The sequence below is a fragment of the Thunnus thynnus genome, chromosome 7, assembly GCF_963924715.1.
Source record: "Thunnus thynnus chromosome 7, fThuThy2.1, whole genome shotgun sequence".
Classification (NCBI taxonomy): domain Eukaryota; kingdom Metazoa; phylum Chordata; class Actinopteri; order Scombriformes; family Scombridae; genus Thunnus; species Thunnus thynnus.
The window spans coordinates 2,775,601-2,788,450 of NC_089523.1; the positions used below are offsets into that span (position 1 = coordinate 2,775,601).

The window sequence follows — 12,850 nt, forward strand, 5'->3', positions numbered from 1 at the left end:
GCCACACACCTTCTGCCCAAAGGCTGACGCCACACACAGCAATAACAATATTAATAAAACAGCAATAATAAGCAAAAAAGATGAATCTGTAGATAAATACACACTTCTAGTGGGTCATAAGTGATGACTGAGGGATTTTTGTGTGTCTATACATTGTTTTTTAGGAAAATCCTGCATAGTATACCTTTGATTTATTACTGTGTGTGATTCATTTTATCATTCTTTTAATTTCCATAGGAGTATTTTATTTTTCTGTTGATATTATTTTAATTTTATCCTTAGATGTGTCACATCTTGTAAAGTCAGTTTATATATGAGTGCTACAAACTAACCACTGATTACATTTCTGAGATATCACTACCGATGCTGGTTTACAGGTCCATGTGATGAATTAATGATATGGACGCTATAAAGAGCTGCACAGCTGTGCATAATGATCATGCATAATGACAGCTGTTCTGGCTGTTGGAGAACCTTGCCCGTGCAACACAATCAGTGAAACAGCACTTTTTATTTCCCGTTTGTTTCATTGACAGGAGTACAGACTGTTGGAGCAGGCAGCGAATTGATATGAAAATGGCTGGTTAAGGGCGTCTTCATCCATTTATGGATAACTGTGAAAGTGGAAATGGGGCTCGTGTACGTGTGGCCAGTTCCTCAGTGACTGAGATTTATAAAACAGAACCATGCATACACACAGCTTTATAAATCTGATGAAAAGAATGCATATTTCTGTCTTTCTGCCTACATATATGCCACATTCAGCCAGGACAAATCAAAATAATACACTTAACTATGAAACTTCACACTTAAGTTGTGAAATTTTTATCAAGTTGTTTTAGCTCATCCCCATCCTTGCTTTCAGGTTTTGCCTTTTTTTTTTTCTTCTATGCTTTCCACTCCTTTGTTCTCTTTATTTTGATGGCTTTACAGACTTGATCTAGCACTACCCCTTGCCTTCTGGATATCTTCCCAGGATCTTTTCTGTCATTGCCACCCTTTTTTCAACAACATTTTTCTTTCAACGCCTGTCAAACAGCAGATTGTTTCCGTAACTCTATGAATATTTTTTTCTCTATTTTTAACTAGGTGTTATTACATTGTTTTATTTCTCTCCTTACCCAAAATATGCACCAGGACAGCGGCCAGACAAAACTTCACTGGAGGAACTGATCAGAAATTCTATGAAAATAGTTTTTAAGTGGGCTTTGTGGGGAGAACACAGGAAAAAATTGCTCTGTTTTCATTCAGTGATGATGTTCCATTACTGTGTATCTGTGTATGCTCATAGTGAAACTGGAAAATGTGCCTATGGAGGTTATGTTTGGAATTTGAGCAAATTTAGAACATAAAAACAAAGACAGGGTTTCATATTGACTCGCACCATATGCACATCATTCAGAGTCAGTGTGGATTGCTATATTTATAATAATACAAGTGCATCTGTTCTGTGAGATGGAAAAGGAGACCTACACCACTCCACAAACACTTAAATAAAAACTGATGGTGTAGATTGCTCTCTTTTCACTAGTACTTTTCTCTAATGTGATACGTCTACGGTCCCAAGGAAGGATTTGCATCCAAATTACCGCTTGCTTTTAATTTTTGATGACTGAAATGTTATTTAGAATTTAAAGTACTTTTACTTAGTGACAACCCAAATGACCAACCAACCATGTTTGGAACTTGCTTGGTGTGGTCCAGGAAGTAGTAACCTAATCTTATGCATACTTTAATCATAGTTTCATTGACACATATAGACATTTTAAGAAGTCATTCCAAAACTGTTGTCATTGTGTAAATCCCTGGATTCAGTTTTTAATATTTAATGTTCTTTTCTGGTGACAGGGATGAGCCAAAATGTCCACTTGAATGCAAAAATAATGGACAGATTGTCAGGAAATTTACAGAGCACATTCAAGGTCATCAGAAGAGGAGCCATTTCCATTTTAGATACTTGGTGAGCTCTCCTAACATCAGGCCAAAATGTCCACCCTGCTCTCAAGATATTAAAGAAGAGAACAAGATCAAAAGTCATTGTATGAATCTGATGAAGAATTTGACAAAAAATAAGCAGGCTATTAGAACACTGGGAAGCCTGTGCTCCATTTGTCTAACCAGCCCCCCTCCTGTGAGTCTATTGAGAATCTGTAGCTCAGCAGTATAATGCATCGATCAGTTAAATCGATCCATTGTGTATGCATGCATGAGTGCATTTACTGTACGTGCCTCATACTGAGAGAAATACTGTGTGTCAGATTCTCAATGAGAAGCAGCATCTGCCTGCCAAACACAGTTTTTATTCCCATCTCAACAGATTGACATAAAACTATATTACCCAAATTTGGATAAATGTCATGTAACATAGATTTAATGCATATTTGTTTTTTGTTTTTTTTTAGTTCACCATTGCCTGTACACGTGCATTGTAGGTAGTATTTGCATGTGTGAATAGCAGTGTTTAGCCACCAGAAGTGATTGTAATGTAATAGCTGTGATAAAGTGGCAGATCAGCTGGTGGCACCATTTTGGGGGGGAGGGGGGGAGGAGGTTGACACAGTGGTTCAGGCAAACACAGCCACACCAAGTGGTGGCTGGTGTTCACCTGATAATAACTTGTTGTTGTCTCTTGCTTGTATTAAACTCCAGTGCTGGGGGAAATGCGGGGAGACAGAAACAAGGCCGGAGAGGGTAATGGGAGAAAACATGAGGGATGGGGTACAGGTGTCAGAGTGAGAAAAGGTGTGAAGGGAAGTGAAGAAAAAAAAAGTAGGATATCAGATTATAAGAAGAAGTGGGAGAGAAGGAGAGGGAGGAAAATAGCAGCTCTTTGGTGTGTGTTTCTCTTGTAGAAGAGCTGTCACTGTGAGTAGTTTTAACTGATGGGATCCCAAATCTGTGGCTCACCAATCATTATCCTTTGTCACAACTGGATAGTGTTAGCACAAACGTACCAGGGCAGGGAGATGGAGAGACAAGGCACTCCTCTGATGTCGGCATGATATACTGTACTGAAGCAGTACTGAAGGCTGCGTGTTGGTCAGACAGAAGATTATAGCCCTGCAGCCGCATATAAGGAGCTATTTATCATCTTTTCATCTCAGATACTTTTGGAATGATAAAGACTTTATTTTTTCATGTTGAGTCAATGAATGCTCTGTGCCATTTGACTGATGCATACAGTACAATTGTCTCAGTTTCAATTGACAAATATCTATGGCTTGAAGTACACAAGATGTAGCTGATTAATGTTTTTAATTCTGTACATTTTTGTACGTGTACATTGTACATCACTCTGTAACACCACGGTACAATGATGAGTGGACTTTGTGTTTCTGTAGTTCAACAATCCCAACATAGTGGCGACTCTTCTCTGGAGAAATGATCTGGCTGATCACAGAACAATGTCAAGAATTTCTGTTAAACATTTATGCATATCAGCCTTTGTTTGTTCTGACTCAGGAACTCCAGTACTTGAAACAAGTAGCTTGTGAACAACATGGTAAGTAAGTAGGCCAGACTTGTTATTTAAATATGTCAGATACATTTAATCAACATCTCATATCCTATGCTCCTCATCTCATATTCAGGTTGTTGCTGCAAACATTGTGAATATTGGTTGCCACTAAAAGTTGAAGTTTTTCTGGCTTTTCAAAATGTGATTATGGTATCTTAAGTATTTGAGTATTAGTTATTTATATAGTAGATCTGGTTACTTGCAAGTGTTGAAAGCTACATTTAATTAGATTCAATAAGGGACTTCAGATTCAATATTGTTTTCAGTACTCAATAAAATGCTACTGAATCCAAACCCTTGTCGGTGTCTTCCAGAACAACTCATAAGAGCATTTTCTAATCTGACAACTTTATCAGCAGGATGACATTGTTTCTATCATTGTTAATGACACTGATGAAGTGTCTTTCAAAAGCAATGCAAAAACTATTCACACAAGCTTTTTCTTCAGCCTACAGTTACATTTTTGGTTGAGTTTAGGCAACTTCTTCTCTACTTCTTGCTATCACTATTTTGCAACATCAACTCTATATTTCTCTTCAATCTTCACAGTTCCTCAGTAAACAGCGGAATGCTACAGTCCTAAATGGTGAACAAGGTACTTCTTCACATAGACGTCTTCAGTCTGATTGCCCGCATATGTGATTGGCAAATGCAGCGCCTTGTCGTATGACTTCACGTTGCATTGCGTAAAAGTTGAGCCTAGTTCAACTTTTTGCAGAGCCTTATGCGGCCCCCACCTTGAACTCCTTCATTCAGTTCTTAATATGCAATCGATATTTTGACAGATTCAGTGTTTTGTTTTGTTTTCTCAAATTCAGTTTTGGACTGTTTTAGCATTACATTAAAGTCACTGTGTGTAGAATTTGATCATTTTCAACTTACCCCCATTGGTAATATCAGAAATATACTACACTGTGGCAGACAGCAGTCCTCACTGCTACACCCCCTCTTAGATCTGATCTGTGGACACTGAAATAAACAACCTGTTCTCATCCCAGGTCATCAAATACTGATGCTTTGTCACGCCCCTCTGGCATCCTTTGACATCTGTATAGTGATGCACGGGCCTTCAACTAAATTCATTGTAGACTCAGGTAATATTACAAGCTCAGAGCAACTGGTGTGGTCTGGTTAGTTTTAAGCACAAAAACCGCTAAGTCAGGTTTAGGGAAGGATCGTGGTTTAGGTTAAAATGATCACCTGAAACATTGTCATGGCAACAGTAAACACTATAACACAAAACTGTCCTGAGTTTTGGGTGGAAATGTGACACTCACGTTTGGAAACAGGAGGTGAACAATGGTCTCCTGCAGCATTTAACTATCTAGCCATCCACCCAACCCGCCTCCTAAGAAGAAAAATGTCACTTTATATATATACATCATCGGTCACATGGCATCTAATAATGATGCAGATGGGTTTACACTGGAATTAGTTGAAAGCCTAACATTGAGAGATTGCTCTTGAGTTTCAGTTTGTTATGATTTGTTGTGGACCTGGAGTGTCCATGTCCAATCCCAGAATGTAAAATGGATAAATAAATAAATCTACTGAGGATGGGATGCTTTTCTCTTTTCAAGATTCAAGATTCAAGATTCATTTATTATTATCATTTTAAAACACAAGATTGTATAACGAAATGTAGTTTGTAGTCCCTTTATGCCAAAAAACAGAAATTATATAAATGGATTAATTAGCCGTGATTGGATTTTCAACAGGTAAAAAGACTGAAGGCTAAAATTGAAATATTTCATGAATCATAGCTTCACCAGCAAAAGAAACACTAAGCTATAAACATATTTATATTTTCTTGCTTTACACATACAGTAGATGAAGTGACAATTAAAGCTATAGCTAAATCAGCTTGTAGTTCATTGTAATTTGTTGTGGTTTTATAGCTCATGGAACACTTCTCATTATGATGACTTTCCATCATTTCATCTCCTTTATCACTGTTTTTTGTCTGCTAACATATTTTAATCTTTGCCTCACTCTCTGGTCCACAACCTGCTCTCCAATCTACCCCTGCCCACTTCCCCACTCCCTACCTCCCAGAACAGCTCAGACTCCTATTCTCCACCGATTCCCACCCATGATAGTGTTGCTAATCCTGACTGGGATCGCTCCGGTACACCCGCCATCACTTCACATCTCCACCCTGACAGAATGGAGAAGATGAGCCTGAAATCTGCTCTCCGTGGTGGAGGATTTAGCTGTTTGTGTGTGTGTATGTGTGCGAGAGGTAGGCGGGGGTGGATGGGAGCATGTGTTAACAAGCCTATCTGCCCATCCAAGTGTTAATCTGTGAGATGCCAGCTGATACAGTAGGACAGGGTGGGCTCGGCTCCCTTCATGCCTACCTGCTCACCAGTGCCAGTCTGTCCTCCCTGTAGAGACGCGGGACTTTGCCCTTCGATCTCTCCATGCCCAGGCACAGGTGGCACTCAGTGTGCGTCGACACCCCAGCCTCCCTGTGTTTGTCAGAGCTCAGACTGTGTGTGGCTATGTGCGCCTGAGCGTATGTGTTAGCCTCAACTTTGTGACAAGGAGGATAATCTCCCAGCCCCCCCCCCCCTCCAGGTGGTTATGTTTGTGTGTGTGTGTACATGTGTGTGTGTGTGTGTGTGTGTGTGTGTGTGTGTGTATGTGTGTATGTGTGTGGGTGTAAGGGGGTTAGACCGATGTATTGGTGTGATGATATATCAGGCAGATACCTGCTCCTCAAAGCAATATATTTAATACAAACAATTACCCAAATGACTATGAATGTGAAAGGTGAGTATAATGTGAAAGGTTGCTTGTTGTGTTGACACTACTGCTTCTAGTAAATAAAGTTTATGAGTAAAAGGTGGATGAAGTTGAATGACATAGCTGTATTAAACACGCAAAAATATTAGTTAACACTTGCTTAGTAGCTGGGAGACCAATGTTCAGATCCCAGTCAGGGGACATGAGGGACAACAGTTGGGCATTCTACAACTGACAAAGCTAACGATAAGTGAAGAGAATGAAAAGTAGAATAATTTAGTGACGTAGGTAGAGTTGGAGGCAGGTAACAGGTAGATAACCTAAATGATACGGCAGAGGGCTGTGTCAATACTGTACATGACCAAAGGTGAGTAGGTGAAGCTGAGCAACACAGCTGGACTAAAGAGATTAGGTTGACACAAACACAATGCTGGGGGGTGGGGGAGTTTTTTTTGCCTTAGCCTGAATTACATCTGGCCCAAAAAATGATCAATATAGCTTCAAAGGCCAGGTCAGGTCCTCTATATTTGGAATTAAGACAGGGATGGCTATAAAGCAGCATACAGCAGCATACGCAAATAAAATCTGAAAAGTGCAAGTATCTGAGAATGAAATACAGTTTAATGTTGAGCCATCCCCCACTAGTTATGGGCCAAACTTTTTTTTTTATACCTGTAAAATCAGTTGAATCGGCTGAACCCTTGCATAAACACAGGTGTGTGTGTGTGTGTGTGTGTGTGTGTGTGTGTGTGTGTGCGTGTGTGTGTGAGCAGCTCAGCATCCTGTGGCTTCTCCCCATACCCACAGTGCCTTGCTCAGCGCAGCCTGTCCTGGCCATCTGCCACTGTGGGCCCCAGGCAGGAGAGCTGCTGGCTGGGTGCTGGGGCCCACGCAGACCACTGGTGGTGGGATAGTACACAGAGAACAGCAGGGCTGGACATCTTACTGTGCTGAATGAGGACTACACTGACATAGTGAGTTCTTAGGTAACATATCATTACAGGGCACATGATGCAGACTTATTTAGTGACATTTTCATTTATCATCTGTTAATAGAAGTTACAGATGCTTAATGGGAGGACCTAAAGTTACTGACAAACACAGTACATTAATAAACACTTACTACTACAATGTAGTGGTATATGGTATATTATAGTGGGTTATAGAACGTAACCGAATGTGAATACATTATTCGGATTGAACAGATAATACCTTCTGAACAGATGTCAGCAAATGTTGGTCTGCCACCCAACTGACACAATTTTCCGATCTCCATCAAGAATAAACCTACATGCTCTAGTGATGGTTGTCTGTGCATTAATTGTTCCAGTGTGAATAGGAACTACTAGCAGCTAATTCAACATGACTTTTAATATATATGTATATATGTACATATGAACATCTATACACACACACACACACACACACACACACACACACACACATATATATATATATATATATATATATATATATATATATCTTCTATATACTATATACTCTTTCTATTATGAACTTTTGATCCATGGAGGTTTTATGTTTGTAAAACTTTCCTCGAGCCGAGGAAAGCGATTTAAAAATCCGTGACGTCATCACAATGTAAAGTGTGTGGGACCCGCGGAGGCTCGCGGGCGGGGCCAGCAGGGAAACACTACTGCGCATATTCAGTGGGCCGCGCAACACGGAAGCAAACCCGGAAGCTAGAAACTTTTTTTGGCGTATGTGCCAGGCGAGCAATTCCTATAGGACTGAATGGGCGCCAGTTTTAGTCCGGTATCCAGCTCTCATGCAGCTTTTAATGTGACTAAGTTTGGACTTTCTTCTTTTTGTCACTGGGCAAGCTGTCAGTCTGTCAGTCAGCAGATTGACAGCTTGCCCACCCTATCAGATTCATGAAAACTTCTTCTCTTACGGTATGTGACTGAAGTTAGGCTACATCGCGTACGCACTGTCACAATGCGGCTTTGTGTTGCTAGCAGCTAATTTAGATGAAAGTCGGAAGCTATGGTTAAGCAGCTATGTTTGAGCCGCTTTAAAAAAAAAAAAAAAAAAAAAAAAACACGTCCAGAGGATGAAGTATGTTTGGACCAGGCTGTGCCTCAAGTGAAGTCGCAGCAGGATGGTTGTGAGACCGTTTGTTTGCACCAAATGCGTTGTAACAACAGATCCAGATGCACCTCACATCATCCATGTTGACTGGACACTTCAACAACTCAACGTTTTTGTCTTTTGAAAGAGAACTAACTGACACTTCAGATTACAATGACATAATCAGCCTTTCCAACTCAAAGCCCAGAAGACTTCACCTTGTGTATGAATAGCAGCAGGTAAGCCAGTGTTATTTATCCTGGCCTGCCGTGGCATGTTAGGATTGCGGTTTCTGTGAGGAAGTTTTGAACTGTAACATATTCATTGTTCAATTTGTGTTTGTAGCTACTGTCGTAACAAGGATTATGCAGTGTTGGATTTGTTATTACAGTGTGGAAACTGCTTACATAATCACAGTTACAGTGATCAACTGCTTATAAAAAGCCCAGGACAGAATCATTCATATACAAATGCTGTTTAAATAATTCGCATATAGTAATCAAACAGTCCGCTTACAGTTTTCATTTTGGATCTTTTCATACATGAAAACATATGAAAAAAATTATAAAACTACAGTAATTCTTTTTTTTTTTTTTTTTACTTTACTCCCATGATACACATTTGATATGTCCCTAGCGGCTGCAGCACCATTATTGCCTCACAGTAACCCCTCTGCTTCCAGCTGGTAACCTGAGGCCGGTGTTGCGTTTACGTTGAAATCATGGCGGGAAAAAGAAAGAAATTTTCTCTCAATGAAAAACAAAGCAAACTGCCAAAAATGAGCCAATGAGATGCAGCAGTGAAACAACAACCAGCATTTAAACAGCTGTTCTGTATTTTGAAACTGTCAGTAAAATTCAGTAAATAGTGAAGCTGCCCGTTTCATTACTTTATATTCATCTAATAAATATACAAATATCAGTTAGATGGTAAACTGCAAAAGAAATCAAGAAAAAAATTCGGTTATAATAATCATCAGCTTATAGTGATCAATTTGACCTGGACAGACGTGATCACTATAGGCGGTTTCCACTTTATTGTGTTATTTCTTCTTTTATGTATAAGTTAGATAGCCACGTCTGATCTATGAAAGGAGTGCCCACGTGACCATCCTGTCCCCTCCTGCTGATAATTGTCTGGCGCCGGCTCTGTTCATACACAATTTGTTTTATTATTTGATTAATTTATATGTGTACTTAAAATATGTTATTTTATATATTTTTTAAAACCGTATACTTACGCGTATAAATTGCACCAATGAACACCAAAAATATGGCAGTAAATTTTCAACTTCCAGTGTAGGCCCCACCTACATATTTAGTGAAATAAATGGATACAAAAAGTTTTGCGTTACACCCTTAAACAGTGAGTGTGGGTGGGAAAAGGGTTGAAGTTCCTAGCCCTAAGGAGATGTTACCCCAGACACATAGCCTCACTTTGAAGGAGAATGTTCATCTTGTTCTAGGAAGATGAGAAAAGATAAATGATAAATTTGAAGGATGATGGTAGAAAGATAAGCAATTCAATTACAAAAAAGTCACACACAGAGATATAATATTCATCTAGATGATGTGATGTTATTGGGAATTATCTTACTGCATGTTTCTACTCCCAGGGGGAATGCACGTCCTCCCCCCCCCTCTAAGATAACTGTCAACCAAACTGTACTTAATGATGGGTCGCCCCAAAGACATTAGTCTAGCAGTGCCCAGTGACGCACACTTCACAGTGACCCTTATTAATACTGTAGGCTTCAGCTAATTTTCCATCCAGTACAGTAGAGCGACTGAACCATGACCTGCCTTTGCACGACCAGCTCTGTAAATGTTACCCATATGGCCCGCTCATTCATTTCCCACAAAACAAATTCCCACAAAAGACTGACTGTAAGTGTATTTAAAAGGCAAAAGCAGCCAGAAAGAACCCTCTTATCCACCGCTCGTTTTTTCCCACGAGCTAGAGGTGCTCTTTTAATTTCCCTCTCTGAAAGGTCAGTCGCAGTGTTCTCCATCTCCACCTTAATTGATTCTTTAAATGCAGCTCGTCTTGCGCAGGGGGAGCCGGGGAGGAAAACTAGAGAGGTGTTTGCCTACCTTTAGTCACGGTTAAAGGCCCTAAAATGGTTACCCATCTTTTCCTAATTGTATTGGCCGTGTGTAAATGTATGTTCCCAGAGCTTGAAGCCTGGATATGTACTCCTCTGGCATATCAAAACCTGGACATAACAATTTGCAAATGGAAAGAAAATTGCCTTTTTGCTCAAATGGGCCAGGTGAGCTTGTTTTCTGATAAATATATTGGGTGTGGGTTGAGCCTTGGTTGTACTAAATGTCAACATTTATTAGAATAACTCCATGATATTTTCCATCGGACGCATTGTAATTCACTGAACAACTGATACATCTTATGATTTCTGCAAGCAAATACAGCAGCTACACCTGGAGGGCTTGCAGACACATTGAGAGTGGAACCTTTTCAAATTAGAGCCTTTTAACCAAATTTTCTGCTGAATATATCAGTCTCTAGTCAGGTGTACTGCGTGGTTTGAGTGTTAAACCCAAGGTTCTATCTTAATCTAGATGTAGAGTCACTCATAATAAATGACCTTGCCTATCTGTTGCTCATCCGTTGCCGATGTTGTACAATCGAGTTCATCAAGAAAGAGTTTTGTCTTTGAAATGTTCAGCAGCAGCCTTCTCCATCTGCTTGCAGGCTCCCAAATGTTTGTGAATGATAATGGCTATTAATTTGGTTTTTACTGCATCACTGTCTGTGAGAGGAGCATCTGGAGCATTTAGTCACACCAATAAAATACATGTATAGACAATGAGGCACTCAAATTTGACCATAAAGCTTCGTCTTCTTGAGCTTGCTCGGCCATCCAGTGCAGCTGCACAGACAAGTTAGCCATGAAACAACTGGCTACTGCCTTCTGTCTCGACGTTAACTGCTCTTCATCCTATTCTTTCTGGCAAACTATTCTGTGCCAGTGAGAGTGCAGTTCAGGTTTTGCATTTTACTTGGTAATCTGGTGGACATCTTTTTGGAACTTTCTGCCTCTGTTTAAAAGAAGAAAATATATATATAGAAAATTTAAATGCCCATGTTATATTTTGGTTATTTGGTTTAGCTATTTGGACCTGCTTCCTTTCAGGTAGCATCCTTACATCTTTACAAACAGGTGAAGTTGATTTATACTAATTTTTTCTATAGTAGTTCTTAGTTCAACAGCTCCAACAGAACCGTATATCATATAATATCATAAATAGCATAATCTCATACTATGTATGCCATGAAATTAAAAAGAAAAGATTTGTGAAGTCAAGGGAATAAACACTCTTGTGTTGAATTCCATGGTCAACAACTCAAAGTCATTTTAAGGTTGAATGATAAAAAGCTTAATCATCAGTATATTGTTATATTCTATTGTATTGGGGTTAGTGTGGGGGTAGTGTTAGTGTGGGTTAATGAGTGAAATGAACGTTGCAGAATCTAGGGGTGAGCTGTAAAACTTAAGTCGGTATTCACACCAAAAACAAAATTGTATTTTTTTTAATGCAAGGAGCTGTATTGGTGAAGGTGTGTTGTATCAGAACAATGATCCAGTAAGTCCAGTTTGAATCATAGATTTGTACAGTGGATTTATGAAACAGGATTTTACTACACTGGAACGTTATGATGATGACAATTTGTATCTTTGATTGGGATAATCACCAGGTATACAGTAGAAATACCATATTCAAATTACATAGTAATCTACCAAGAATGTACACTTGCATGTATTTTATTGGCCAGCGCAGCACCTTGTCCAATAACATTGCATCGACTACGTTTACATGCACAAAATATTCAGTTTTTTGCCCTTATACCAAAAAAGACAATATTCCTACTCAGCTGTTTACATGAATATTCCACTAATATTCCTGTTTACATGCAGAGAGTTTTCAGGGTTTCCCTCTGCTCCAGTGGGAATGGGAATCACAAGATCTCCACCATCAGTGAAATAAAACATTAGTAAGCTGCTGCCTGATATTCATAAGTGATATTGATGTGACTGATATTGTATGTATACTTACTTACAGGCACATCCAATACCTAGGTTGTCCCATGATATTTCCTACACTACGGAGTGTTTTTGGTGCATCACACCAAGTCGTCAGCATCAGTCCATGGCTGCATGTCAGGATAATAACCAAACTGCGCTAAAAACCCCAGTTGAGATGCATATCCCGAACGCGCTGTATACATGTCCAAAGAATGCTTCTAAAACCATAGAGACCAGCATTTTATCATGGAGTACTGATTTCTGTCTGAACATCACATCACACCCACCCACTCATCACAGCCCTCACAGCCAATCAATTATGTCACTGTTTCATTATGAGGGCCGCTGCTAAAATTTCAGACGATCTCTAATATCAACGGGCTACTAATGTTATTCACTCACTTGCTTTAATTTTATTAAAACTGATAGAAATCATGGACAAATCTACAAAA

At 39.5% G+C, this 12,850-nt stretch overlaps 1 long non-coding RNA gene across 2 annotated transcripts in view; it reads left to right on the forward strand.

Moving 5' to 3' along the window:
• Positions 1-7,978: 7,978 nt before the first annotated feature.
• LOC137185598 (uncharacterized) overlaps positions 7,979-12,850 on the forward strand; it is a 77,786-nt gene continuing 72,914 nt past the window's right edge. For both annotated transcript variants that reach the window (XR_010928889.1, XR_010928890.1), the window contains exon 1: positions 7,979-8,592. This is a non-coding gene — a long non-coding RNA (uncharacterized lncRNA). The remainder of the gene's footprint in view (positions 8,593-12,850) is intronic.